Genomic DNA, 27,844 nt, shown 5'->3' on the forward strand with positions numbered 1-27,844 from the left:
TTTTATAATTTAATGTTTGCTAAATCCTTAGTTAATAGCCATTCTCAAGATTGTGATTTAAAAAAAGTGTTTATTAAGTGATTTTGCTCCCTTAAAAATTCTATAAACTGATTGAATGTGCAAAGCATTTATGCCGTATTTCTAGGAGAGTAAAACTATTCATAAACCATTGCTCTGAGTGGTGAGAGATGAACCCGTTTCTTCTGTCTGCCTTGCTAAGTGAATTGTTTTGGTTAGTTTGATGCTATCAAAGTATATTTAAGAAAGAATAAAATGTGAATTGATCATGTTTGCGGTTATTTTCTGAGGCTGAACCGAAAATGGTAGATATGGAAGGACATAATACATTTAACAGAACTGGACAGCAGCAATTGTTTTCAGTCACTAGTAACTTGTGGGACGTTTAGCATTGATCTGGCATCAAAAAGCTACATCTTTCATTACCAGTTGACTGATATATTTGGGCCTTTTAGTCCACTCACATTTCAGTTTTTATATTAGGTATTGAAAATCCATCTTTACTAGACTTGTCAATTTGGCTGCTGTTTGTATAAAAATTGTTGTGAATGTTTTATGCATGTTCCTCTTTATAATTAATTTCAGTTATTTGGTAATATTAGCTGAAATATGTTGAAAACTTACTATGTACCAAGTGTTATTTGAGGTGCTTTGTCTTAATTTATTTATGTGGTCTTGACAGAAATCTTGTTAGGTGTATTTGTTAGCCCCATTTCACAAGTGAAGGAAGTGAGATACTGATTAATTCATTTGCCTAAGTTTTCACCACTACACCAAGGCAAAACCAGGATTAGTTTCTATGTATGCAGTCTCCAGAGCCTAGGCTTTAACCACAATTCTATGATGGTCAACAAGTGAATATTTTCACTATTAAATAATACTTCACAACAGCATTTATAGAGTATTCTTGCCCAAAGTATTAAATCTGAATTTAACAATCTGATTAACAATTTACAGGAAATATGACAGGGAAAAGTGTTAAGGAACCCACAGAGATGCTGTCAGCGAAATCCAGACTATGAGAAATTGTGTAGTTCAAGGATTCAACTTTCATCAACAAATAAAACTGCAAGAGGAGAGCATGTGTATGTTAAAGGAGTGGAAATCTAAAGGTTAAAAAATACTTAAGAATCTGTAACTCCCATGTTCATTGCAGCCTTGTTCACAATTGCCAAGAAGTGGAAATTACTTAAATGTTCATCACTAGATGAGTGGATATAGAAAATGTGGTATATATATGTATATATATATATATACATATACACACACACACACACACACATATATATATACAACAAAATATTATTCAGCTTTACAAAAGATGGCAGGAAATGCTGCCATGTGTGACAGTGTAGGCGAATGTGAAGAACATTAGGCTAAATGATGCACAGGGCAAATACTTATATGAGGAATCTAAAGTAGTCAGACTCGGAAGTAGAGAGGAGACTGTTGGTTTCTAGGCCTGGGGAGGAGGAGAAACAAGGCAGTGTTAATCAAAGGGTACAAAGTTTCAGTTATACATGATGAATAAGTGGTAAAGATCTGAATGGCATAGAGCCTATAGTTAACAGTGCTGTCGTGTGTACTTAAAATCTTTCAAGAGAGTAGATCTTACGTTAAGTGTTCTTATCACAAAATATTAATAAATAGGCAGGAGGAAACTTGGAAGTAAAAGATAATGCTCTTGACGTTGATGTGGTGATGGTTTCACAGGTGTATACTTATCTTCAAACCCATAAAGTTGGATCCTTTGAATATGTACATCTTTTTGTATGTCAGTCTTACCTCAAAGTGGTTTTAAAAAAAAGTAATAGATTTAGTAAATTTAAGCCACCCGTAACAATAGCATTAAGTGTATTTTAAAAAGAAAAAGACTTAGACATATGCCAACTAGTAACTATGTAGGGATTTTTATTTGGATCCTTATGCAAGAAAAACATTTTAACAAAGACATTAATGAGACAAGAAGAAATTTGATCAGCAATGAGAGATATGATGCCATTAAAAATTATTGTAAATTATTTTTATTTTTATTAAAAAGTTTTTAAATGTTCGTTTATTTTGAGACAGAGAGACAGAGTATGAGTCAGGGAAGGGGCAGAGATAGAGAGAGGGAGACACAGAATCTGAGGCAGGGTCCAGACTCCGAGCTGTGAGCACAGAGCCTGATGCAGGACTTGAACTCATGAATCAGGAAATAATGACCTGAGCTGAAGTTGGAGGCACAACCGACTGAGCCACCCACGTGCCCCAATTGTAAAATTTTTTAAAAGTAATTATAATGTTGTGGCTAAGTTTAAAAAAATGAATCTTCATTATATATATACAAATATTTAAGGATATAATTATATGGTATCCAAGATATCCTTCCAAATAATATTGGATGATACAAGGAGGTGAACGTATAGAAAGATATGAGATTGGCCATGGATTGAAAACAGTTGACATTATGTGATAGGGATATACAGATTTATTCTAGATTTGGTTTCCTTCATGTGTTTAAAATTCTTAAAAATTAAAAGTAAGGAAAAGACAGAAAAAGAATAATTGATGACAATCTCTTCAGTCATTTGAAAAAAAACCTGTGATCTGTGTAAAATTAGTTACTACATTAAAGTGAGCCAAAAGATTTAAAATGCTTGTGGTTTTATATTATAAGCTGTCATTCTCATATTTGAATTAGCTTATGTTTTCTCTCATGAAGAACCTAGCAAAGCATTATTATGACTTTAAGGAACTATAGTGGGAAAATTTATTTTCAAAAGGAGCTGACAGCAAATAGAAAGATTGCAGAAATCTTTCAGAACAGAATATGATCAGATTTACTGTAAGCGGCACTCATTTACCAATGTGATTAAATTATAGGATGTACCCAAAGTACCCACTTGAGGAGACAGACGGGAATATATTTAGTAAATATGGAATATTGCAGTACCTCTGTATTTTATCTTTTACAAACTACTCTTCTGTTTTCATGATAGTAGAATACACTACCTGTGTTTTCATTGTATATTTCATTGGTATTTAGAATATGAAAATTGTTGCAAAGAAAGATCATATTTTTCTTAAGAAAAACTGGTCAGGGGGCATCTGGGTGGCTGAGTCGGTTAAGCGTCTGACTTCAGCTCAGGTCATGAACTTGTGTTTTGTGAGTTCGAGCCCCGTTGTGCTGGCAAGCCTGGAGCCTGGAGTCTGCTTCCTATTCTGTGTTTTCCTCTCTCTCTGTCTCTCCCCTGCTTGGTCTCGCTCTCGCTCGCTCTCTCTCTCTCTCTCTCTCTCTCTCAAAAATAAAGAATAAAAAAGAAAAATTGATCAGACTTCTTTGAAAGACATTATGTGCACTGCTAATTTTTTTCTACAAGTATTAGAAGATAAATATCCTTATAGAGGTGATCCCTGATTTAAAAGAAAAAAAGTAGTGTAATCATAAGTCAGAAAATGCCACATATGGGAATAACTTCAGCCACAACAGAAGTGCTAAGTTTTGTTGGTAATGCCTGGCTGACTTCCTTCAAGCAAGCGTAACTATATGCTTTGGGAAAACCATGTCCTACCGGTTAATAGATGTATTTTCCTTCAGGAATGGCAGAAATAACTGCTCTTAAAATTAACTATCAAAGTAAGAATTTCAAAATATATAATCTGTCAAAAATCATATTTTGGCCTTTAATACCCAGAAGGAAATCATTATGAATTTATGGAGCCAGAGCCATAAATATATATGACATCTGCAGTATACTATACTTATGAGAACTACTTCATCTGCTAGATTAAGGTTACATTTATTGCATTTGAGTATAGTTAAGCAGTATCCTTCCAAACCTCATCTTACTATAGTTTCATTTCTCCATCATAAATTACCAGCATTTGTAACAGAATAGACACGTTGAGAAGTGTGAGACCCCTAATCCCCCCTGTTTATCTCTGCTCTCTGTAATAGAATGATGAGTTTACATTTTCATTCAACAGACTGCCGGGGAGAGGAATCAGATTGTGGCTAAAGCATGTGCCGGATGAAATGTCTGTTGCACCGCATGGCACAGCCCGACTGCTGCCAAGCCTGGTGGGGTGAGTAGCCAGGTTATTCACCCAATTCTTTCAATAGGTTTTGTGCATTTAATACATGATATTCTGGTTTTCTGGATAACATGGCAAGACTTTAGAGAAATCCTTTTCCCGGAAAATGCTAAAAACCACTGGTTGTCTAAAATATTTTAAGTTAAATATTCCTTTTTTAAAGATGTTAATGGATAGATAAAAGTCTTTTTCCAAAGATACTTGATTTCTAGGAAATTCAGTGTTTACTGATTATATTTCATATGGAAAGCATTTTTTAGTATGATTTTTAAAGCAAAAATTTTATTTGCAATGTTCTGGGCACTGTTTTATGTGTTCTATTTATCCTAGAAAGATAAGGTAAGTTATATGAACTTTAGTTATTTGCTTTGGACACAAAGAAACTTTTCTACTAATAGTGACTCATTTTTTCTCCTGAAAATAATGGTTTAAAGTTTAAAATAATAATTAATTTATTTATATTACACCATTTATGATTCCCAACAAAATCACCTTTTATCTATACATGTCTGAGAAATGAACAGTAGTTACATTATTAAGTCAAGATATTTATGATGATTTGATGTACCCCTCAGTGTCACCTGTAAAATTTAAAAAAATAAAAGGATGAAACAATTAAAGATTTATTTCCTACATTAAATAGTTTCAAAATGCAAATATATTATGAACTGAGTGATCAGAGATGCTATTATTGCCTTTATCATTTTACACAAAGTTCTGATTTTATGTCTCTTTCATAAATACTAAAAGCTGGAAAAAGCAGTGATTTGTCTCTTTTTAGTTTTCTCATTTCACAAGTTCCCCTTGAAAAGAGAATCCCACTTGAAATATTTCTGTGCACACCAAACAAATGTTTTGCTTCACAATCAGCCATTTGCTCATGCCAGAGTGACCATTATTTCCTTCTTGGTTTACAACTTTTCTAGCCATGTAACTATTATTAACACACATTTTCACTCTAAAATAGTCTGCATTATAAAATAAGTCATATGGTCAATCTAGTCCATACCTGTGTACCTAACTACTTCAAGAATTCTAGTTAACTTTAGAAATATGCTCTGTATGAAATGAATTGTCTACAGTTACAATCTGGGTTGTGATTAGTGTTGGGGCTCAGGATACTCTCCCTCCAAGTATGTCAGCTTAGCACACTGAATATTTTAAGAGGAAGGAGTTGGAGAAAACAAAGCAGAAGCAGAATGGTCACCCTAGGATCTTTCTCCCACCTTCTCTTTGAAATAGGTTAGAAAACCCTCATGTGAGGCATGTCTACCTTATTCCAGGAGGAAAGGAACATCCTTATGAAGGCAAAGGATGCTGAGAATTCCAATAAACTTTCCTTGCTAATAAGTTTCTCCACTTCATACTTCTTGATCTATCATATTTCTCTGTGACTGTCCACTCTTCATCAAACTCGTCAAAAAAATACTCATGGTTGTTCGTTTGGGTCTTTATTTCTTATGAAGTTTCCCATGTCCCATAATACTTATATTAAATACATGTGTATGCTTTCCTTTTGTCACTTTCTTTGTCAGCTTAACTTTCAGACTCAGCAAAGGACTCTAAGAAGGTTGAGGAAAACTTCTTCCTTCCCTACATTTGTGTTGCCTTTTCTTTGAATATCAAGGAAAAAATAAGAAATGCTAAAAATTTGAAGGGCTTTAAATGAAGTAAGACTTTTAAAATCATATTAGAAAATATATTTCAGAAATTCTTACATTAAGCATTCAGACTTTATTAATTTTAGAGAAAAGTGGAATATAATGAGTTGTTAAAAAAATACATTTGGGCAATAATATGTTGATACACAAGTATATGGACAGGAGTTTCTCACAAAGGAAAGTGCGTTAGCCTGACAAGTACTTGAACAAATATTTGCTCTGAAGCAGTCTGTTCTGCAATGTCATCTATGTAAAACACTAAAAGTGGACAGAATTTAAAGTATTACAATGTATTTATTATGTAAATTATATTGGAAAGTTAATATTATGCATATATATATTTTTAAATGGGTCAAATATAGCGCCTTAATTGATCAATGGGGAAATCAGTTTATGACATTTAGATTCACCTATGACCTCATGTAAAAAAGGAGTTGTTTTCTGTGCACTTTTTAAGGACATTGGACTGGCATCAATTATCTGGGGAAACGAAAAACCCTGACCTGACACTTAAAGGATAAAGAGCCTTTTAGGCACCTCCGAAGTGTGTTTTAGTAAACCATGCAGATTGATGCAGCAGCATCCTGAATGTAACTTTCAAAATGAAATATGGATAATAATTAGGTAAAATGTTATTTTGAGATTTTAATTCCCAAATGGTTTATTACTTTCATATTTTAAATTCCAGTGTCCTTGTAGGTCCAATTAAGATGCTTAATTGAAGAGTTCCAGTAAGCAGGCTGCCTTGGCACCAAGAGGGGATTGTGCCTGGTAATGAAAGCTCTGAATTGAACAGAAAGAATAGTCACAAGTGTTAGCAGAGGAACATACATTTAATAATGTGACATGTATTTTCCAAGCATAAAGAACATTAAGCTTGAGAATCAGGGGTTCTGTGGTAACCTAGAGTGTCCTTGTTTTCTTTTTTCAGGTCTAATTTTTTTTTAATTGAAGTATAGTTGACACATATGTTACCTTCGTTTCAGATGTACAACATAGTGATCTGAGAAGTTTACATTATGTACTATGCTCACCATAAGTGCAGCTACCATCTGTCACCATACAGCACTATTAGCAATATTCTCAGCTCTCATTTTAAACTATCCATTCCTTCCACAATCCATTCATTCTGAAGCAGTGGATAAGAATACAGCTAGTGGTGGCAAATTGAATTTATTAACATTATTTTTTAGTTATTGTCTGTAAATCTGCAGGATGAGACAAGCCAGTCTATCACTACTAGACACTCTTTCCAAAGTAGACCTATTAGAACAATAAATGCTTAGGGTGTGTGTGTGTGTGTGTGTGTGTGTGTGTGTGTGTGTGTGTGTGAGTTGGTTAAGCAGTTGACTCTTGATTTTGGCTCAGGCCATAATCTCATGGTTCCTGATTTGGAGCCCCGCCTTGGGCTCTGTTCTGACAGTGTGGAACCTGCTTGAATTCTTTCTCTCTCCCTCTGTCTCTGCCCCTCCTCTGTCCTCTTTCTCTTTCTCTCTCTCTCTCTCTCCATTTCTCTCTCTCTCTTTCAGAATAAATCAATAATAAACATTGCAAAAGAAAGAAAAAAGAACAATCAATGCTTTAGTTTGACTAAGAGCACTAGAGAGAGAATTGCATACACATATTTCCTTTTAATATGCACATTAGCACCAATGTATACATGGCCTTATGTTGAACCAACCCATTGTCATGATGCACTTCAAATTCTTTTACGTAGGGATTTGTTTGTTATTTTATGTGTCTTCTGTCATATAAATTTGGAGGCAGATGTTTTCTATTTTTTATATTGTAAGATATATTTCAGATAGTTTAATATTTTAATACAAATTTAAGTATTTTAAGATATATTTAACTATGGGCTTGTCAAACTATATGAAGAGAAACAAATGAAAAGCTAAAATTGGAGGTAGACATTTCTGTTTCTCTTTACAGACGGTTACCTTATCAATATTTTCTTTTTGCAAATAGCAAATAATTGTTAATAATTATAGCCCTCCCCCCTCTGCCCTGCTCTCCTTGTCTAAAACTACCCCTTCTGTGTTGAATGTCATTCATTTTTCTATCCATTGGCATTTTAACCTGGTATTCAGACCAATTTCTCTAATTTCCATGCACTAATCTTTTCTGAATGGAAAGCCACCATGTCTAATGTTCCTCTCACTGGCCAGCAAGTATTGGTGGTGCTTAGTCACCATGTAGAAACAATCTCTGCCACATATACTGCTTATAAAATTAGTGTCCTAGCTCATGGGGCAGAAGGTGACATGAAAATTACATTTGTATATTTCAGGACTGTCTTTGGGTCAGATCAAATCTTGATTACTGCTAGGTTCCAGATTCATTTGTTTTCTGAATTAACACATTTTAGAATCATCTATCTGAATTAAACAAATATTGCTCATGTTCAAATATTCTATATTTTCAGGAAGATAAAATATATTGAATTAAATCACTCCTGATTCTATGTACCTCTTGAGAGACAAAAGCTAGAGAAACAATTATCATGCTTTTGAAGCCAGTTTATATGAGTATTTCTGCTTAATTTATATGAACAATTGAATTGTGGACTTTTCTTCTTATGGGTGATTGTGTACTTTTAAGATGTAACAGAAAAATGGTAAGAATATACTTTTCCCACAGTTCAAACAATTACTTCTGGCCAAACCGCTCTACCTGACATATGTTTGCATCTTCTGAATACTTTGCTCAAAGACTGGGAGTAGATGTAGTTTTGCTTCCAACAGGTGTTATGACAGAAATTTTCAAAATGGATGTATTTTTTTGTGTGACACAGCTTTCAAAATCTGTTTCAGTCCTTCTGTCTGCTCTTTCTGTTGAAAACTATACCCTCAAAAGAAAAACTTTCTTCCAATCTCCTGATTCAATTATTGTTATTTAGTTAATGACTGCTCTCTGATATTACCAAGACTCCTAGGAAGAAACTTGGTGAAATAGAATATAGAACATTATGAAAAAGTAGAATAAAGAAAGCTAGGAACATGGTGGATAGCAAATAAGAACTTTCACCCCAGAGAAAATGCTTTAGTTTGTTGTTTCGATGGTTTTGGTCATGGAAAACTTGGTCAGCTATATATAGATGCCTTTATTTTCAATGAGGGTAAATAATACTTACAAAGATTATCTTTCTTTTGTATGGACTTGAATATTTAGCTTCCTTATTTCAGAGACAGCAGAATGTAAAACATTTTTCCTTTTTAGCCTAAATTTTGGTCCTTTGAAATATTTATTTGCCATCTTGTAGGAATGTGAACACCTTCTAGGTGCTAGCTTAGTGAAGAGGGCATCGCTGCAGACAACTTTTACCTTTTATCACTACACATTCCCAAAGAGAAGACAAAGTATGAGCATCTGAGTTAAACAAACAGTACTCAAGTTGAAATAATGCTCTGCATTCTATATCTAGCAGCCAGTGAAATTTGAATTGGCTTTTTCCTTCTGCAATACTACAATGCCAAGATTTATTACTTTAATGATCACATCCATACAAAGTATGTAGGTGTGAATGTGTTGTGTGTGTGTGCATGTGTGTGTGTGTGTGTGTATTGCGTTTGGTGAGGAAATGTTTACAGGATACTTCAGTTGATACTCTTTTGGGAATGTATGTATAATTCTTAGGACTTAATGGCTATATATATCTTAATTGTATTCACTTTTATTTTATTTTTTGAAACATCTTTTGATTATTATTTTTGCTTATATTTTTAATCAAGTATAATCAATGTACAGTGTTATATTAGTTTTAGGGGTACAACGTAATGATTTAACAATTCTGGATGTTACTCACTGCTGGTCACAATAAGTGTACTCTTAATCTCCTTCACCTATTTCACTTATCCCTTCCACCCACCTCTCCTTTGGTAGCTACCAGTTTGTTTTCTGTGTTTAAGAGTCTGTTTTTTGTTTGTCTCTTTTTTCTTTGCTTATTTTGGTTCTTAAATTATTCACTTGAGTGAAGTCATATGGAATTTTTCTTTCTCTAATTGACTTATTTCACTTAGCATTACACCCTATGCCAGTGGAAAAATTCCATTATTTTTTATGGCTGAGGAATATTTCATTGGGTATATATATTTACACACACACAGACACCACTCTTCTTTATTGGTTCACCTATCAGTGGACACTTGGGTTGTTTCCATATCTTAGCTGTTGTAAATAATGCTGCAGTAAACATAGAGGTGCATATATCTTTTAGAATTAGTGTTTTCATTTTGTTTGATTAGTTAACCAGTAGTAAAACTAATGGATCATGTGATAATACTATTTTTAAAATTTCTTAAAGCTTATTTATTTTGAGAGAGAGAGCAAGAAAAAGAGAGAGAGCACTGTGCAAGCTGGAAAGGGTCAAAGACAGAAGGAGAAAGAGAGAGAGAGAGAGAGAGAGAGAGAGAGAGAGAGAGAGAGAATCCCAAGCAGGCTCTACACTTTTAGCACAGAGCCCAACATGGGGCTTGAACTCAGAAATCATGAGATCATGACCTGAGCCCAAACCAAGAGTTGGATGCCTAACTGATGGAGCCACCCAGGCACTCCTATTTTTAAACTTTTGAGGAACATCCATGGTTTCCACCGTGGCTACATGAGTCATCATTCCCACCAGCAATTCAAGAGAATTTCTTTTTTTCCACATCTTCACCAACACTAGTTATTTCTTTTCTTTATGATTTTAGCCTTTCTGACAAATGCAAGGTGGTATCTCATTGTGGTTTTGATTTGTATATCCCTGGTGATGAGGTATGTTGAGCATGTTTTCATGTGTCTGGCATCTGTATGTCTTATTTGGAAAAATGTTTATTCGGGCCCTCTCCCCATTTTTGAATTGGATTTTTTCCCCTTTGGTGTTAAGTTACATAAGTCTTCATATATTTTGGATATTAACCCCTTATTAGATACATTATTTATGAATATCTTCTTCCATTGAGGAGACTGCCTTTTGCCTTTTTGCTTTGCTGGAGGTTTCCTTTGCTGTGTAAAAACTTTTTATTTTGGTGTAGTTCCAATGGTTTAATTTCGCCTTTGTTTCCCTTGCCAGAGGAGACATATCTAGAAAAATGTTTCTATAGCTGATGTCAAAGAAATCATTGCCAATGTTTTCTTCTAAGATTTTTATGGTTTCAGGTCTCACCTTGAGGTCTTTAATTGTGTGTGTGTGTGTGTGTGTGTGTGTGTGTGTGTATTGTGTAAGTAAGTGGTCCAGTTTCATGGTTTACATGTAGCTAAGCAGTATTCTCATCATCAGTTGTTGAAGAGACTTTTTCTCATTATATGTTCTTAACTTCTTTGTTGTATATTAACTGACCATAAAAACATGGGATCTCTATTCTGTTCCATTGATCTATGTGTCTATTTTTGTGTAATTACCATACTGCTTTGACTACAGGTTTTTAGTGTATCCGAAAATGTGGGATTGTGAAACCTCCAATTTTGTTCTACTCTCTCAAGATTGCTTTGACTATTCAGGGACTTCTGTGGTTCCATGCAAAGTTTAGGATTAGTTGTTCTAGTTATATGAAAAATGCTGTTGGCATTTTGATACAGATTGCACTAAATCTGTATGTTGCTCTGGGAAGTATGGATATTTTAATAATATTGGTTCTCTTGATCCATGAACATGGTACATCTTTTTGTTTGTTTATCTTCAATTTCTATCAATGTTTTATAATTTTCATAGTATAGGTCTTTTGCCTCCTTGGTTAAGTTTATTCTTAGATATTTTATTCTCTTAGATACAATTGTAAATGGAATAGTTTTCTTAATTTCAATTTCTGCTGCTTCATTATTAGCATATAGAAATGTATCAGATTTCTGTGTACTAATTCTGTATCCTATGACTTTTGTGAATTCATGTTTAGTATCATATCATCTATCATATTATCTGCAAATAGTATAAGTTTTAGCTGTTTCTTACAGATTTAGATGTCTTCTATTTATTTTTCCGGTATAATTGCTGTGGCTAGAACTTCCAGTTCTATGTTGAATAAAAGTGATAAGAGTCACCATCTTTGTCTTATTCATGATCTTAGTTGAAAAGCTCTCAGTTCTTGTGAATGATGTTAGATGTAGGGTTTTGATATATGGCTTTTATTATGTGAAGGTATGTTCCCTCTAAACCTACTTTGTTGAGAGGTTTTATTATGAATGGGCATTGTACTTTGTCAAACGCTTTTTCTGTATCTCAAGATCATAATATGTTTTTTATACTTTCTCTTGTTAATGTGATGTATCACGTTGATTTATTTGTGAATATTGAACCAACTTTGCATCTTGGAAATAAATCCCGCTTGATTGTAGTGAATAATTTTTAAATGTGTTATTGGATTTGATTTGCTAATATTTTATTGAGAATTTTTGTATCTATGTTCATTAGAGAAATAGGCCTGTAGTGGTTTTTTTAAATTGTTTTTGTTGTATTATGTCTTTATTAAGATGATGCTGGCCTCATAGACTGCTTTTGGAATCTTTCCTTTCTCTTCTACTTTTTGGAATAGTTTGTGAAAAGTAGGTATTCATTTTTCTTTAAATGTGTGGTAGGATTCACTTGTGAAGCCAACTGCTTCTGGACTTTTGTTTGTTGGAAGGTTTTTTGTTTTGTTTTGTTTGTTTTAATTACTGATTTAATTTTATTGCTGGTAATCAGTCTGTTCAAATTTTGTATTTCTTCCTGCTTCAATTTTGGTAGGTTATATGTTTCTAGGAATTTATTTCTTTGTGCTGCCCCTTGTGTGGTTGTGATGGTGAATGGGACCAGCAGTCAGATCAAATGTCTGCTCCCAAGCCACTGTTCCAGCTGCAGTGGAATTGGTGTCTTTGGTTATCTGCCACTCTCCCCAGGGCAGAGGTCACTTTGGAGTGGTGCTGGTCATTATCAGGGCTTCTTGCAGAATGAGAAGTGTCAGGAACAGCTTTGGAGAGACTCCTGCCAAATGGGGCAGATTAGATGGGGTAAGTCTGCATGGGTAGAGTGTGGGTGTTAACAGACCTGGTGGAGAGTATTTGTTCTGGTTTTCTAAGATGTCAGACTATCTAGGCTGGGGATGGAGGGAGGGAAATGATGCCTATCAACTCTTTTGTTCTTGGAGAATTCTCCTAAAGGTCGCTGCCCCTCCAGTGCACATTCTGAGATTAGTAAGTAAATGTTCCCATAAAGCACAGGCACTTTTCAAACTTTTTTTTCTATGTGGGATTGTTTGTTATGTGATTTCTTTAAGGGTGGTAACTCAATTTCCTATTGCCCTCTGACTTCTCCCGGAGCTGAGCCAACTGATCTTTGAAGTACAAAAGTTAAGCCCTATTGATTGTAAAACCTGGCAAAGTTAAGCTCCACTGGCTTTCAAAGCCAAATATATAAGAGAGACTTGTCTCCCAGTTCAGGTCCCCCATGTCTGGGATGCATGCTGTGGGGTCTTTTCCTCTCCCCTTTCCACGTTTGTGGTGTTCTTCCCGTCTGTGCTTAGTCTCCCTGGGAGTTTGGGTTTTGACCACATCTCTCCCTCCTACTCTTTTAGAGGTGGCCTCCTCTGGGTGCTTAACTATGAAGAGTCTGTTCTGCCAGTCTTTGGAAGGTTTTCTGGTTTAGTTGTAGTGATACCGCTGTTATGTAGGTAACAGACAGTATCCATGGGATGAGGTGAGCTTAGGAATCTTCTACTTTGCCATCTTCTCAGGCTTCCCTTCCTATATCTAAATCATACATTATAAAATAATTTTATGTTTGAATAAAAATTACATGAAGAATAACAAGTAAATTTCCTTAGAGCAGACTGTCTATAAAACATCCTTTTAGCCAAGGCTGCATTTTAATTTACATTAAGCATCCTTTTTAAAAGTATGAGTTAATACCAGCAAATAAATTCCCACCATTTGAATTGAATTACTAACTTCAACACTTTTGGATCAGAAAAAAAAAGGAACAACAAAATACTAAACAGCACCTTACGTAATGTGCAAATCAGCTGCATGGGTATTTACTTTTCTGTCTTTAAAAAGTGCTAAGTCTCTTGTTTTTTTAAATTTCTTATAAAAAAAGAAATGTGTGTTATCTTTTATTCAGGTCTTTGTAAGTAAAATAAACAGCCTGACCTTAATAACTTTAATTCCTGTGTTAACTTTGTATGTATTTGAGAATTATAGGCACAGCTGAGTAAATTACAGGAAGAATAATTAGAAAAAGAAGAACAACAGGTGACAATTTGGTCAGGCTGCCCAAATCCCAGATTATTAATTTATTTATCTATCCTTTTCCATTTTACAGTTTTCCTCTTGATATTGGATACTGTGCTCATTCCCTATTGCTCATTTTAATGAATACTTAACCACATAAAATATTTGTTCATTTCAAGGGAATTCCCCCTGGTTTCAGAAAAGAATGCAGAAGCCATTTCAGAGCTTAATTAGGGAGATTTGGAACCTCTATGCTTGTTCAATCGATTTTATCACAAGTAAAAGCATTTTAACTATTCCCTTTGTCTACACAATCATTTGCAACCCAGCAAAAATATCCCATTCCTTCCACAGTAAGCTTAACCAAGCAGGACAGTCAGTTGGAGTGAGGTCAGACTGGAAAATGTTTTTAAAAGGGTTTTATAAACCCCTTAAAATTTTAAGTCAAGTTTTAATGAGCATTGCAGAAGAGTTAGATCCCCCGGGGGCAAATCAATTTTGAGTGTTACACTGCCTGTTCCTTTTAGCCTGTGAAGTACCACCTTAACTGACTTCTCCCTGGTTATGTTGAGCCAGATATTTTGGATGAAAGAATGCAAATATACAGCCTGTGAATTTCTCCCTTACCAAGGGGTCACCAAATCCTTGAGCCATTTTATTTTTTCAAGTGGTGAGAGGAATGGAATAGGTGGAACAAAGTAGTTGGCTATTTCAGCACTAAGAGAAGTGTGAGGTTTAAGGTGGGCTCTGGCGGGTTTGGGGACCTGCGTTGGGAAATGTTTAGTCTTTTTTTTTTTTTCCTTTCCTTTGGGACCAGATCAGCTCTTGGGATATAGTAAATTTAAAATTCAGTGTGGGACCCACTTTAGTTTAATGTGACTACTGAAGGAGAAAGGAAAGCTGCCTAATGAAGTTCAGAGGCCATGTTTACTTTCAATTTTTCTCTTAGATGTGTGTTATTTTCTGGATTTTTAGAGTTTCATAATGTTGGACATGTAGGATTTTCCCCTACACAGCTACATAATTGCTTCTTCATATATTACTTCAAATAAGCTGACACCATGCATCCCAAGAAGGCATTAAGCTCCAGAGTGTACTTGTCTGGAATTATTTACTACATTCTGCTGTCTCCCCGCAATAAGGAAATTATATATTAAAGATTAACTGAGCATATCATTTCCTCCTTCTAGGCTGCGATGAGGTATAGCTACAGACTGCTGCTCAGTATTTTGGGAGTTTACCCCTGTGAAAGAAAATTTTTAAGGTTAGATAAATACGTGTTCTTCATCCCATCTGTGAATAAATACTTAGCCTTCTACAAATGCTAAATAATGTGCTGTATTGAATGTAGTCTAGAATGTGTTTCTAGAATGCACCCTATTACTGCACTTACCTGTTATCTTTTCACATTTTTGCCTAAAGGTCATCTTCTCAGTGAGGCCTACATAACCGTCCTATTTAAATTTGCTACATGTACCACACCCCACTCTTTAATCTCTACCTTGCTTTATTTTTTTTTTTCCTCATGGGATTTCTTAACGCCAAACACCCTTTATTTTTTTCATTAGCTCTGTCTTTTCCCCAGGGAAAAGACATACTGCGTGAGGCACATGGACGGGTAGTTGTGTCTGCTTTGTTCACTTACATATCCTGATGACCTAGAAGAGAGCCTGGAACAAAAGGAGTGACATGAATGTTATATTGTATAAATGTATTCAGTAAATATTGTTAATAAAAATATAGATTTAGATACATAAATATAAATATTGTTAATAAAAATATAGATTTAGATACATAAATATAAATATTGTTAATAAAAATATAGATTTAGATACATAAATATAAATATACATTTCACACATGATTTAATATTTATACCAAACCTATGAGTAGCTGGTTGTTCCATTTCATTAAAGAGGAAACAGAGAAATTAAACAACTTGTTTGAGGTCATGTGGTTTGTAAGAGGTCAAGACGGACTTGAGGCTCATCTATATCTGACTCCAGTGTCTGTATTTTTTATGCTTCCTACAAGATTTTCTTTGTCTTTGATATGTCTGAAAAAAGGCCTCAATAATATATGTGTAATCATAGTTGTTTCTAGTTGATTAGAAACTTGCTTTTTTTTTTTTCTATCTGAGTTTGCTTTGGATATTTCACTTCCTCTATAGTCGAGTAAATAATCCCTGACTTTAGATAGCTCAGTTTTTCTCAAAACTAGAGTCTAATCACTGACCAGAATTTAAAGCTGAATTTAAATCTGTTGGCTTCTTAGCATTTATTTGACTCTGACCTTTATATAATCCTTAGGCTTCTGGTGCTAAGTGACACTAAGGATGACTGGCATCTTATTCTTATACTTAGCTATTTTGTAAATGTTTCATAGCTCCTTCATAAGAAATTGCTTGCAAGGATAAGGAGCATAAACAACAAAACCGTAGCTCATTTAATGTAATTTTCCCTGGATGAATTATTTTAAATGTTTTTAGAGTGAGAGTATAATTTCTTTTAGAAGTTTTTATTGTATTCATCCCTTAGTTTGGAACACAAAAAAGAACACAGACTATTTAAAAGTTCATCAGCAAGGGGGAGGGAAGGATTAAAAACTTTTAAAATGACTTTTTCAATAGATTATTACATTAGACAGGATACGTTAGATTATGCTGAGGTAACAACCTGAAAATCTAAGTGGTTTACAACAAAGCATTTCTTTTTTCCATCCATTAGTGGTCAGTTACTGTTCTGCTCTATACTCTGTACTCCAAGACCCAGGCTGATGGGTCAGCCTCTCTAGAAAATTACCCCTGATTGTTCCCAAAATATGAAAGAAACCGGACAACTCACATGCTGGTTCTTAAAACTTTTACTCAGAAATGGCCCTTCATCAGCCTAAACAAATCCCATGTTCATGCCTTGAAGAGCAAGGACAGAACCACATGCCACACTTGATGGGGAAGGGTGTGTAATAGTTTGTAAGGAAGGTGAAGAGTAATTTTAAAAATTAATAAGATCTACTTAGAAATTTTTTAAAAATTTAACTCACTGGCTTTTGAAACAAATTGTTTCTATCTCAGAATAATGTAAGAAATTTTTTGCTTGATTTTTGCCATATCTTAAGCCTAGCTAGATAAGACTATATTGTACTATATATACACTTACTTAACCCTCCAAGATTACCATGCTTTCCACTGATGGTCACATGAGGTAAAAACAACATTTCCTATGACATTTTTTTGGAAGTAACTGTATTTACCGTGAGCAACATAGTCTTTGTTCTGAAAATCACTCGTTTGAATGACTTCACCCTAGGCTGGCTCTCCTAGTCTTCAATTTCACCTCACGTGTTTACACATACACATTTGTTGTCATACCTCTGCCAGACTGGAATAATCTGTGTCAACCATGCTATCCAAACTGTAGTGTATTTTACATAATGAGAACACAGCTGGCACAGTGGATTGATTCCACACACTCTGAACATATGGCTTGGAGAAGGCCAGAGGAGCTCTGATCAGGAAACTTGATTCCAGTTAGAATAGATGTATTAGAGTCCATAGTCGTGTGAAGAAAAATATTGTTTTATAAATATAGGCTTCATTAAGCACCTGTCTGCACAATTTACCGAGGTTATTCAAGTTTAAAGTAAGAATAGCAATGAGGGATTATGCTTCAGTTTGAATATCAAAATTTATTTTGACTAAGGTCAGGACTACAAAGTGAAATGAAATATAAACCTCTCTCAGGCACCTCTTACTACTGGAAATCTGAAGGTTGACTTCAGTATGCATATGGATTTCAAAATCATTAACGGGCTAATATTTTTCCTCTTTGTCCAAAGAGACATTTAGATAGCTTTTGTCCTCTGGCTTGAGATAGTTACACAGTAAACATTACATTATTATTCCAATTTATTGTGTTCCCCTTAAAATGGGGTAGAGGTAGGAGGAATAGGAATATGCTCAATGTCCTTTGGGCTTTAGACCTTTATTAGGCTCAGCACAGAGTCAGATGGCTGCTTGCATTACGTGTTTTACCTCAGCCATGATAGGTTACTGTAGGTTATTGGGTACTTATAAGGCAAACTTTTTCTTCACTGTCGGATTTGGGTGTTATAGTTCTGCCAACTGCTTCTCTAGGCTTTCCCATATTAGTCTTGAACTTCCAGCATCCTTAGTTAAAAGCTACTCTAAGCAGCTACTGGTCAATAACCATGTGACCCCTTTGAGAAGCAGAGAGCAATAATTTGGAGCAATAATTTAGAGGGTAGACTGTTCCCCTTCCTCCACAATCAGTTACTTTATTCATCGGTTCTATCATCTAGAGCATCTCTTGGAATATTATATTGCAAGCATCATTCCTTCAGGGGTAGGTCCTTAGGAAGCACTTTTTGATCTCCTAGCATTGCCTGTTAAAGTTAGATTTGGAAACACAGCATGAGATCCTTGTATTCCTTCCACAGCCTATTAGTTAAAGGTGATTTCTAACACTGCATTAGTGTATATTGAATATTAGAACCAGATGCTCCTTCTGTTAGTGGTTCCCCTTAGATATATGAGATCTAGAAATAAGTGGTCTTGTGCATAAAACTTGGTGGGTGCACAAAGAATGGCTCTGAGTTCCCTACATCTTGTGAAGAGCTGACGGTGTGTTTCAGAAATTTTCCAGGTATTCTCCATTTATTCCACCACACCCATCATTCTCCACCTTGTTATATGCCTCTAGAAGTTCTCATTTTGAATTGCGTCAGTAGGTACTCTTGCCCTCTGGCTTCTGGTTTGGCCAAGTAAGGTACTGGCAGGAGAATGGAAGGTGAAAGGAAAGTGAGGTAGGGATATTTCGTCTCATGGCTCCCCCTTCTATTCCATTTTTTAAAAATAGTGTTGTTCCTTCAGTCCTAAACAGTACAGTAGCCCTCCATGTCCCAAGTCCTGGTATTCTGAACCATTCCTTCTGGTTTACCTTAAAACTACCCATACATCTGTAAATAGGCCCTTGGGTAAATTCTCCTCCATAACCCCGTTTGATACACCTCTTTCCTTCCATGGCTTTGGCTAATGCAAAGGCATTTTGTACTCAAATGGTTACAGTTATGAATAACTGATCCAACCAATTATGATGGTGCATTCCTAAAATGTTATTTTCTACATCTTGTGGATGCTGTTAATGCTGTTTAATTATACCTCACCAAATTTTATTCTACCTTTGTGTTCTTAGTTTCCTGAGATAAAATATCTCCCTTCCCTTACTATATAGTCTTACAGTTTTGATAATGTACATTCCTAGATTTGGAATCCAACTAATCTTTTATACAGGTTGAGCAGATGTTAACTCTTTGCTTTCAGGAGAGTTTGGGAAAAGTGATTTGAGTGTGAGAAGGGTGAGCTAGTTCTCTAATTGATTTTCTAACTCCTGTATAAAACTTTTAACATCTCTAAATTTCAATTTCCACTTATGTGAAGTGAGAGAGCTGGGCCAAACAAGTGCTTTTTTCCATGACTACAGTTTTAGTCCGTTATTAAGCCTCATCTGTATGCTAGGCACTCAGAAGACTGCTAATGGTCTATTAAAAAGCTAGAGAAACTTAATGGAGAATGACACTAGGAAGTGCCATTTTGCTCCTAATTTATTTTCCCTGATTCTAGTAACTCCTAACTAGGGGTCTGTCAACTTTTAGAAGATCCATGGATAGTCTTTAGGTGGGGTGGATAGTCCCTTGAAATTGTAGGTTAAAAAATGGTGTCCATGCACGTTTTTCTGGGATGAGTATCTGCCTTTGGCCAGATTCTCAAAAGACTGACTTCCTTTCTTCACCCCTACTCCTTTGAAGAGAAGAACGTGTTAAAGTTCCAGGCTGCCAAATACATAATTTATGTATCACCTATGGCCCCCCATAAATGCATTTATCATGTATTGTGAGTCATCTACTTTTCACAGTTTTTCACATTTCTTTAGGATCTACTGATGGATTTTCAGATCAACTTTTGATTTATAGATATGAGAAAGAGGCTTTTTTTCCATGTGACTTTCTTTTTAGCTATAGACAGCAGAAATATTCAAAGACTCTGTTAGGATAAAGACAAGAAGCAGATTTCTCTCACAGAGAAAATCAGATTAGGATACTTTATTTTAAAATGAAGTGTTTATGTTCTGTTTCTTACTGTGTTTTTCTTTCTCTGAAGTACTAACTGATCTTACAGAATTCTTATTGAAGTTTTTGTCTCGATTACACTGCTCTATCAAGCCTTTGTTTTTTCTTTCATTGATTTTTTTTCTTCCTGTTCTCCTTATAAAAAGCATCAGGTCACATATACATGATAGTAGATAAAGGAACAGATCAGTATTTTCATACAGAATGAAACTCTGGAGGAGACAAAATTTCTTTTCCTCTAGGTGATGTTTCTGTTTCCAAAAATATCTCCTTCTCTCTTCTTTCAATCCAGTTTATATCCTCAGTATTCCCCTAAAACCCTTTAATTAGTTTAACCAATGATTGTGTATGCATGTATGTATATATGTGTATGTATGTATGAATGTATGTATCTCCCTATGTATCTACCTGATCATCCACTTTTTAAATATTTCTACCACTTACCTATCATCTATTTGCCTCTCAGTCTATCAATCCTTACAGAGAATTTTTGAGACATTGTTTTAAGTACTTTATGAGAATTAACTCATACTTTGTAAGAATTACCTTATTTTATCCTCAAAACCTGTAATTCTCAAATTTTTTCATCGGAGACCATTTATATTCTTAAAATTAATAAGATCTCCAGAGTTTTTATTTATGTAGGCTTTCTCTATTGATGTTTTTCATATTTGAAAATAAAATTGAAAAAGAACTTTGATATTTATGTAAATTATTTAACAACAGTGATAAAGCCATTGCAAGCTAACATAAATAACATTTTTATGAAGAATAAAACTATTTTCCAATACAAAAACAATGAAGTGAAAAGAGTAGCCTGTGTTATATTCTTCCAATCTTTTTAATGCCTAGTTTAATAAAAGACAGCTAGATTTTCATATCTGCTTTTGCATCCAGTCTGTTCTGCTGTGATGTTTTATAGGAAGCAAAAGAAGAAATTCTAGCCTTATTTAAATATCTAGTTGGAAAATGTAGGACTGTTTTAATAACCTAGAGGTTATTTCAATGTTGAGTTCAAAATCATGTCAATAAGTTTTTGATAGTCTGTTACATTCGAATCCACTGGGGTATTTTTCACATTGAATGGATATTTCTATCCATGTGAATTTTGGAACATTATGCATTAGTTATTTGGCAGATTTTGGTTCAAAATACATGTAGATCTTAGCAGTGTTTACACATTTAAGTACATAATCTGAAAGATCAAAATGAAATAAAATTAATATTTTTAGTGGTTTGTCAATAACATTTTTAAAAGAAATTAGCTTTTTTTTTTTAAAACTGCAAGTGGGTTGTGGAGAAGAATAGAATCATAATACATTTTAATGCTACTAACTTGGTTTGTACAAGTCAAAATAGTGAAAAAGTCAACACATGAAAGTGGTTTTAATCTCACAAGTCTCCTGAAAGGGTTTCTAGAATCCCCCTCATGTCCACAGACATACCTTGGTAAAGCACTACTCAAAACATCCTTTTGAGTAAGCTTATCATTACTTCCGTGATATGAAAGTAATGAAATGTTTTCCATGAAAAAAATTGAGACAAGGAGAGTTTATGTGGCTTATTCTAGGACCAAGTAGTAAATGAAGGGGCAGGGATTCCAACTGAAATAATCTGCTACCAATCCATGCTTTTATCCTCCATTTTGATATGGACTAACATTTTTCAGCCCTCACCTTATTTGACTTAGGCCTTATTTCATTACTGTTGTTTCCTCTCTCTTTCCTGCCCTTCCACAGAATAATCCTCTCTTACTTTTACTGTATCATTCAGGGAGCTTGTTTATAGCCTCTGCAGTTTCATTATCCACTAACCTCCCATTTTCAAGCTGGAGTGAGTACCTTAACCTCTTTCCTCTCCTGTCTTACTTTAAACTCTTGCTAGGCAATATCCATGTGCAAGCTTCACTTACCATTGATATGCAAGTGAGTCAGAGATTTATATCTCCTATTCTGATTTCTCATCTGTGAAACATTTTTTATTTTTAGTTCATTTTACATGACTTATTCTCTCAAACACATTCTAAATTCTGTAGGACTATAAACAGAACCAGGCATCTTCTTCCCATCCATGACTCCAGCTTAAAGCTGTTTTTCTATCTCCTATCATATAAATGTTATGGCCATCTATCCAGTTATAAGATAATAGACTAGGAATTATTCTGGTTACATTTTTTCTCCTTTGATACCACTTCTTACCACCTGTTATACCCCCAAGCTGTCATTGTATCTTATGTGTCTACCAAAGTAGTCTACCTTCCACCCATTCTCACAACGCAGGCAGAGTGTCATGTTAAGTTTAGACCTGTTTTCTGTCTGCTAAATAAGTGCCAGGGACTCTTCACTGTCATTTGGATAAACCCAAATACTCTAAGAAGGTCTAGGAATAAGATGACAATTACCTCAGCAACCTGATTATGCCTGTTGTTATTCACAGAAACTAATTTCACTTTCAGAAGTGTCTTGGTTTGGGTGATTAACCTGCATCACCATCCCACCTAGTGATATTTTGCCTGATTTGGTCTCTGATACCATTTACAAAGCTCTCTCTTACTCTGAAATTCACCATAAATGCCTTTCTTCAAGTCCATGAGTTACAAGCATTTTTATTCACTTACGTACTATTATTTTTTCAGATTTCATCTCAGTCTTCCCATTTTAGGGTAGGCTTTCAGAATCTACCTGATTCAGCCTCATAGCACCATAAAACCTGTCTATTGTAGCTCTTGTTTCATTTGTAGTGGGTGGTTTTATAATACATTTCTATAACCCATTTTAGACTATAAGCTCTGTGGGGGCAAAGAGTGTGTCTTTTTAGCTCACTGTTGTATTCTCAGTGTCTTTCAATATTTGGACAGAATGTACATTCAGTTAAATTTTTTGAATAAATTCTCAATGCATGAGATAGTAATTCATATTCTTTGCTAACCTCTGTGAAAAAATGTTTAGCTATTTTTAGATACTCTTTTAAAATGCAAATATGCATAGCTTTAAGCAATGTTAAGATCTCTTTTTTCTGAGTTAGTTTATCAGAGAATTTTTCCTCTCCATAGGAAGAGCCAAGAGAATAAAAACTAGAATGGGAGAAAGGGAAAGATCACTCAGGAAGAGGGAAGTGGCAGGAGTTAAGTGTGTGTGTGTGTGTGTGTGTGTGTGTGTGTGTGTGTGTGTGTTTAGTATGGAGTAAGAGGAAGTCTATGACTCCTGCTTTGCAACACTGCAGTGTAAAACCTCAGGTGAGTTGCAGACACCCATGCAATTTTAGAATTTAACCACTGGAGAAAAATATTTGGATGTCGGCAAACAAATGGACCTTTTTTGTTTTTCTCTTTTCCCATGGTCAGAGAGTTCATTCTTGGCTTGCCGGTCCTGTCAGCACTATGGCATTTGTTGCAGCTTGCTGACGGAGAGGGGAGAGAAAAGGTGCAGTTGTGCGCCAAGTAAAGGGGTAGTTGGAGAGGGGTCATTGTAGCTTTTTTTAATGAGCACATGGAGGACACAACTTCTGCCCCCAAGTCTTCAGAATTTTCCAGAAGTTCAATATTGATATAATACCCTGAGTCATAGGTAATTTGATAATGACCTTTGTTATAAATGCCTTGAAGAAAGCTTCCTTAAAAGGGGTCACTCTGGGATCATGCTAAATTTGATAAATGTCTTCACATATTTTAGCCCATTGGTTGTCAGTAGATTGAAAAGTATAAACTCTGGATTCTAATGGCAGGCACTTTTTTAAAGCTAAAATTATGAAAGCATCAAATGACCTCTGATCTACAGGACAGCAGGAGACACCTCACATTGCTTTGCTGACCTGCAAAGTGGCACATGACTCCTATAATTACATGATTCAAAGCTCTTCCTAAGGCTCTCACTTCCACCTTGAAGGCAGATGATGTAATAGCCACATGTCAAAGCATCTGAGAATGTATTGAAGACCTTTGGTATTTAGTTTATTTAGCCCCAAGGCGTGGTGTATAATCTATTCACTTGAAAGGTACCAGACACATTTGCAATAGAGTTTAGCATTGTACATTTTCAGTGACTTAATCATACTGCTTGTTTAGCGGTTTGTAGAAATTTTCCCAATGACTAGTATTCAACCATAAAGACAGTGACTAACAGTGTTAGACATTTTTATAATGTCAGTAACAATACTTGTTTTTATCAAAGTTTTCTTTCCTCATAATTGTCTTTAAGTTTCCATTTGGTGATTATTCCCCTGTAACTTTGCATTTTTAATGTGGTCAAGGATACAATATGGAGAGAAGGAAAACTTTTACATCTGTAGTCTCCATTATTAAGTATGTAGGAATAATGATTGTTCCTACCAATCTAGAAAACTATAGAAATCAATTTTAATTGATGCAGATCTTATCATAAATTTATTATTAACTTGTTAAATTTTGCCTTACCTAGTCTTTTGTTTTATAGACCGTTATCAAAATAAGTCTCTTTTAGAATTAAGAACTAGAAAGAAATAAAGTACTGTACATATGAAAACTCAAAGACTTAAAAGTTTTGAAGTGTTCAAATTTTTAAATGTTGTATTTTTCACTTAGAATATAAATTAAATATCACCTAAGAACATATTTTGAAGTGAGTGATTCATTTTAGAATTTAAATTGTTTTATTAAACTTTGATCTATAAATTTTAAAATAAGTGCTCTATTAATATTTGACTGATTAATGTTTATTAAACACTAGCAATGTTGAGAGTCATAATTACAACTTCAATTTTTAATAACCAATGTTCATTAAATACACATTTTGACAGTCCTTTATTATGGAATGTGACATATTGAATTGTCATTGTTTCTTTAAATGTCTCTCATCACATCAACTCTAAGAATATCTATCTATTGGAAAACCATTGTGATTTACTTAAATTTGTGTCTACCGAACAAGCACAATTTCTGGTCCATGGCAGGGACTCAAGAGTGTCTTGTTGAATGGGTAAAATATCTACAATATATACATAATTAAAAGGGGGAAACTTATGATAGAAATGGCCATCCAAAACCCAAATCTAGACAGATAACTAAAACAAATATATCAGCAAAAAGAGTTGCTGGGGAATCCGTAAAATTGGTATATGTAGTTTACATGTGTAAACTACATAAGTATATGTGTGTTTAGGGGGGCTGTGAGCATGACAGGGTCAGGGACAGTAGAAGATGAGCATACCATCAGGTGTAGGAAATTTAAGGTAGACTTAACTTAGCAACAGCATCCTAAAAATTTGTTAACTCATTCAACACATATTTATTGAGTGCTCACTGTTTCACTGTTTTAAGTTGCAAGGATGTAGCAGTAGATAAAGCAGGGCCTCTACTCAGCTCACTCTCTAGTTAATGAAAAAAAGTTTTGAAGGATAAAGAGGGTTCATTTGTTACAGAGACAACAGGAAGATATTTTTCCCATTGAAAGGGCAACATTTTAGATAATCTCTGGGAAAAAAAAAAAAGATGCTTAGAGAAGAGTTTCCAGAATTTCCACTTAATTCTCTGAATGCTGAACAGATTTACCTGGAAAGAAATTATTCCTATTGTCTGACCAAACTACCACACGCTACATTTTTAGCCAGTTTTTTCAGTCTATCCACAATAGGAATGAAGATAAAGGGAAGATAAAAGCTAGGATGGAATAATGAACAGGAGAAAACTGTTTAACAGGCAAAAAAAATAGGAGTAAAAGAATATTAAATTATATTTAGATTTTATTTCCAGGGCAAGTAGAAATGAGAAAAAAATGTTTATGAGAACAGTATCCTGCTTGGCTAAGATCCCATGTGATTATTTCCAAACCAAGGAATTAATTTTTACCCTCTCATATTTCTTTAGAATATTTTACTCAATGTGGTGAACAAATATTTTTAATCCACCTTATTTACTTCTCTGTAAAGTTCAATATATTATAATTTTCTTTACCACTTAAGTTCAGATTTCCTTTACCATCTATTGCAATTTTATCTATTTTTCTTTTATATATGTGATCCTCAAAATATACCATGGTTATAAATTATATGGAAACTTGTTATATTTATATTATCTTGTACTTATTAAAAATCATTTTTCTCTTTTAAACACTAGAAATCATACATTTTTATATTAGAGGAGCCCTGAGATTTCTTTGGAGGGATTCTTGAAGCTATCTCATAACACTCTATCTTGACCTGTTATTGAAGAAGAGACATTTGCCCGCATCAAAACTAGTGAGCGAAAGGAGAATGTCGGAGACCTACTTCTTCCCCCATGGCAGCCACCAATATATACATTACGTTACTTTACTACCTTAATCACTCTACTTTCCATATCACTCAACATGGTGCAAAAAATAGTAATTTTCCTGTGTCACTTATAATTTTATTGATTTTATTTTCTAATTGTTTTATTTTGCATAAGTGTATTTTAATAAGCTAATATAGTCTAAGACAAAATATCATTCCAAGACAAGATAAAAATATGTAAATAGTCACTATGACCATTTGTTTTCTTTTTGTACTTCCATATTCAGCAGTTGGTTTTCATGTACTTTGCATTGAAATTAAAATCTTACTACTGCTTATAAACCCTGTCTTCCTACTTCATAGTCTAGTTTTATAAGGGCAGAAACATTTTTGTAGGTAGATTCATCAATTCACTGAAAATTGTGTAATTTAACAGCCTCCAGGCTGTGCAAATTTAGAGACTTAGGTATTCTTCAACTCAAGTGCAGTTGATTAACCTAAGGACTTAGTAGTTAATACAAGTTACACATTTGCACAGTCATTCCTAATGTTTATAAAGGTGTAAGGTTTGCATAACATTTGCATTGTTATCCTTGTCCATCAGCCTTAGCCACTCTTAGCTTGATAAGAGCAGACAGGTGGTTGGGATATGTATAGAGGCGTGAGACCGAGAAAAGCAGTTAATGTACTTGGTCACATGAGAGAAAGACAGATACAGGGTTAAGAACGGGCTCCTCAGTGACCACCAAACTTATTGGACATCATTCTTTCCTTTTAGAAGTATTAAGGACTATTAGTCTGATTCTTCATTTTCTCTTAACTGCAGTATTTTCGCTAGTTGTGGTCCTACTTTGCCCTTTTAAAAAGTTACCTTCCTATGTGGTTGCTTTCTTTCTTTTCTAATTGACAGCACACAAGAAAATCATTTAAACCATAACCTCTAAAGCCACTTAATCAAATCTTACCTATAAAATCGAGTGTGTATTCTCACCACAGTACATTCACTTTGGCATTGGAAAAGTAAAATCTTAATTTTCAGAGTTACGGAGTTGAAAGGATTCTACCACAAAATGCGCATGATGACATTTACACAGCCTCTATGACACAACACTTGAGAATGAGAGCTCTAAGTCTCTTGACCGTGGCCCACCTGCAAGTCATTATAGACCATAAAATGTTTCTCAAGTCCTGACCATATTATTTATAGAGCTTGACCAGCCTGTCAGAGAATAATAACAGCATTTTATACTTCTGCTGTGCCCTACATCTCAATGTTCCTTACCAACATGAATAAATTCTTATATCACTTCTGTGCAGTATTGGATAAATATTATGACATCAAGTTTTACAGATGGGGAAGTAGAAAATGAAGTACAGATGTTAAACAATTTTGTCCAATCCTGTCACTGTGTAGCACTTTTCTACAGGCCATATAAATAATATCAAGGATCAACACTGATGTGTAGGAAAGTTGGGATGGGTGGAGGGAAGTGGGGCTCATTTAAGTCAATTGAATATAGAAAAGCCACAGTGGG

General features: G+C 34.6%; 1 long non-coding RNA gene across 1 annotated transcript; it reads right to left on the reverse strand.

The window, feature by feature from the left end:
- Positions 1–15,468: 15,468 nt before the first annotated feature.
- On the reverse strand, positions 15,469–27,379 carry LOC115293681. The gene is made up of 2 exons (XR_003909558.1): positions 27,275–27,379; positions 15,469–15,607 (listed from the first exon to the last, which is right to left on the reverse strand). It is a non-coding gene; the product is annotated as an uncharacterized LOC115293681 (long non-coding RNA).
- Between the last annotated feature and the right edge of the window lie 465 nt (positions 27,380–27,844).

Source organism: Suricata suricatta, chromosome 6 (assembly GCF_006229205.1).
Source record: "Suricata suricatta isolate VVHF042 chromosome 6, meerkat_22Aug2017_6uvM2_HiC, whole genome shotgun sequence".
Taxonomy (NCBI): domain Eukaryota; kingdom Metazoa; phylum Chordata; class Mammalia; order Carnivora; family Herpestidae; genus Suricata; species Suricata suricatta.